The following is a 3,743-nucleotide window of genomic DNA, read 5'->3' as shown; positions in this document are numbered from 1 at the left end:
TGTTTGCCCATCATACTCATTACTCGTGGCAGATTAATTTACCAAGTCCCGTACGAGTTCGGGCATAGCGTGTGCGTTCGCACAAGAAGGTCAAAGGCCGGGAACCCATATTTTTAACTATGTATGGCGGTAGTATCTGTTCCCGAAAGAACAGTTACCGTCAATGACCATGCAGCTTTGCTAGAAATGAAATGATAATTAATTGGACACCCTAGCTGCAAGCAGGCGTTGATATACTTCATTGGGGACATGTTGAAAATGTGTGCCCCGACCGGGACTCGAACCCGGGATCTCCTGCTTACATGGCAGACGCTCTATCCATCTGAGCCACCGTGGCACAGAGGACAGTGCGTCTGCAGGGACTTATCCCTTGCACGCTCCCCGTTCTTTCGGGAACAGATACTACCGTCATATATAGTTATCAGTGAGAGCGCTGGTCGTGTAGAAGGAGGAAGACGTGCGATCTATCTGAGTTTGACCAAGGGCAGATTTTGATGGCCCGGAGGCTTGGCAAGAGCATTTCGGAAACTGCACGATTTGTCGGGTGTTCGAGGCGTGCTGCAGTGAGTGTCTTGAACAATTGGCGAAATCAAGGCGAAAACACTTACAGACGTCGTAGGGTTGGCGGCAGATGCCGGACGTCGTAGGCTGGGCAGACTGGTAAAACAGGACAGGGGGCGAACTGTGCCGGAACTAACATCAGAAGGTGAACTTCTGCAACCGATGACCCATTCACGTGCCAAAAACATCACGACGAGGGCAACTACAACTGAAATGGGCTCGTGACCATCGGCACTGGACGTTGGCGGAGTGGCAGACCGTTGCATCGCCTGATGAATCCAGATACTTCCTTCATCGTGCCGATGGAAGGGCGCGAATCCGTCGCCTTCCAGGAGAACATCTCCTTGGCATCTGTACTGGAGGACGGAGAAAAGCACGCGGCGGCTCACTTGTGCTCTGGGGACCATGCACGTGGGCATCCATGGATACAGCGGAGTTCGTGCAAGGCAAGGCCAAGGAGTATCGTACACTGGTTGCAGACCACGTATACCTCTTCATGACACTGGACTCGCATTCGGGAGGACGACGGTTCAATCCCGTCTCCGGCCATCCTGATTTAGGTTTTCCGTGATTTCCCTAAATCGCTTCAGGCAAATGCCGGGATGGTTCCTTTGAAAGGGCACGGCCGATTTCCTTCTCCATCCTTCCCTCACCCGAGCTTGCGCTCCGTCTCTAATGACCTTGTTGTCGACGGGACGTTAAACACTAATCTCCTCCTCCTCCTCTTCATGACAGTCATGTTTCCCGATGGCCGTGACGTTTTTCATCAAGATAATGCGCCATGTGTCGATGCCAGGAGAGTGATGGAGTAGTTCGAGGAACACAACGCTGAGTGCCAGTCGATGTGCTGCCCCCCCCCCACCCCCCACCCAACTCTCCAGATCTGAACCCGATCGAACATATCTGAGATTTCCCCGGAATTTACGGTAATTAGGTGACTTGTGTGCGCAGCTGCGGTTCCAACTTCCTCCAGCGACCTACCAAGGCCTCATTACTTCCATGCCACAACGAGTCGCCGCTGTATTCCGTGCCAAAGATAGGCGTACCGGCTATTGTGTAGGTGGTCACAATGTTCCGGCTGATCAGTGTTTTAAGCTACCTACCTATCCATGTACTGATGGTTAAAAGTCGCCACCATTCGTAAAACTTCGCGCCGACTGTTCTCTGTTCCTGACTGCCGCCACCCTCAGTAACGCTAAGGACGCGACACTGTAATTGACTGTCGAAATGTATGTTATCTGTGTGAGCGAATGATTAATTAATAAAAGTAATTGTGCTTACATGTAAATGCATTGTACAATACGAGGCACGATCACAAATGTGTACTAAATGTTTCGATTGGCATTTTTCATCTTCTCACTGAGTTGTACTACGACAGATTTAATTTAATTTCATATTCCTTGTTACAAATATGTACCGCATTTGAAGATGATCGTCTCTATTATGTACATTTACGAATTCATGCTACTTTAGTGTTAAAATTTATAACACAGTAGATTGTAAGTAGGCTGTTTATGTTTTCTTATTGGCAACGTTACGTAGCTCTCTGTATGAAAATCACTGGCTGTGCTGTGTGCAGTCTGTGGCTAGTTTGCATTGTTGTCTGCCATTGTAGTGTTGGGCAGCTGGATGTTAACAGCGCATAGCGTTGCGCAATTGGAGGTGAGCCGCCAGCAGTGCTGGATGTGGGGAGAGAGATGGCGGAGTTTTGAAATTTGTAAGACTGGATGTCACAAACTGCTATGTATATTATGTTTTTTCAACACTATTAAGGTAAATACATTGTTTGTTCTCTATAAAAATCGTTCATTTGCTAACTATGCCTATTAGTAGTTATGGCCTTCCGTAGTTTGAATCTTTTATTTAGCTGGCAGTAGTGGCGCTCACTGTATTGCAGTAGTTCGAGTAACGGAGATTTTTGGTGAGGTAAGTGATTTGTGAAAGGTATAGATTAATGTTAGTCAGGGCCATTCTTTTGCAGGGATTTTTGAAAGTCAGATAGCGTTGCGCTAAAAAAAAATATTGTGTGTCAGTTTAAGCACAGTCATGTATAATTTTTCAAAGGGGACGTTTCATAGGGGACGTTTCAAGATGATCGGCACGAGTTTGCACGCCCGCGAGCCGTCTGTTCTGGAAAACAGACAGTAGAAGATGCCTTCTCCCTCTATGCCCGCAGTGTCCGCGCTACTTACCCCTCTGCCCCTGATGTAAGCGGGGCCACTTACCTCAAAGTCCAATTCACCAACATCAAGTAAAATTAGTTACTTCTTAAAATAATGCTGACTCTCTAAGTACGCTTGTTCGTTACTAAGCAGGAAAACTACACTCCTGAGAAGCTCTTTAACGTTAGTTGACGTTTTTAGATTAGGCTCTTTATTGCTAGATGCATACTACGCACATCAGAAAAAGTTTTTCATCATCCCAGATCCCAGAACTCCTGAACACAGACGTAGACTGTGGATATTGTATCACAGACACAGTCCCTTTGACTGATGTCACTAAACCCGCCCAAATATGTAACAGCCATGCATGAGCAGCATCTATTAGACGGAGGGAGTCCGACAGCCGATCAGTTCCTGTGGAGGTACATGGCTCGTGTTGTCTGTAACCATCCCTAGACGGTCAATACCGCGGTTCGAAAGGGTCCTCATTGTTACTTTGTGCCAGGAAGGGCAATCAACAAGAGAAGTGTCCAGGCGTTTTGGACTGAACCAAAGCGATGTTGCACGGACATGGAGGAGACACATAGAGACAGGAACTGTCGATGACTTGCCTCGCTCAGGCCACCCAAGGGCTACTACTGCAGTGGACGACCGCTGCCTACTGGTTATGGATCGGAGGAAACCTGACAGCAACGTCACCATGTTGAATAATGCTTCTCGGGGATCCACAGGACGCCGTGTTACAACTGTGCACAATGGGCGCAACTTCACTCCCGACGTTCATGGCTAGGTCCATCTTTGAAACCACGACACCATCCTTCGCGGTACAGATTGGCCCAACAACATGACGAATGGACCGCTCAGGATTGGCATCACATTCTCTTCACCGATGAGTGTCCCATATGCCTTCAACCAGACAATCGTCGCAGGCGTCATTTGCGGCAACCTGGTCAGGCTGAAAGCCTTAGACACACTGTCCAGCGAGTGCACCAAGGTGGAGATTCCTTGATGTTTTGGGGT

At 48.2% G+C, this 3,743-nt stretch overlaps 1 non-coding gene across 1 annotated transcript; it reads right to left on the bottom strand.

Moving 5' to 3' along the window:
• Window positions 1-263: 263 nt before the first annotated feature.
• On the bottom strand, window positions 264-337 carry Trnat-ugu (transfer RNA threonine (anticodon UGU)). Its single transcript has one exon. It is a non-coding gene; the product is annotated as a tRNA-Thr (tRNA).
• Between the last annotated feature and the right edge of the window lie 3,406 nt (window positions 338-3,743).

This window comes from Schistocerca cancellata, chromosome 2 (assembly GCF_023864275.1).
Source record: "Schistocerca cancellata isolate TAMUIC-IGC-003103 chromosome 2, iqSchCanc2.1, whole genome shotgun sequence".
NCBI classification, from domain to species: Eukaryota; Metazoa; Arthropoda; class Insecta; order Orthoptera; family Acrididae; genus Schistocerca; species Schistocerca cancellata.
Note: the sequence above shows the minus strand (reverse complement) of the source record. Positions and strands in the feature narration are given on the sequence as shown.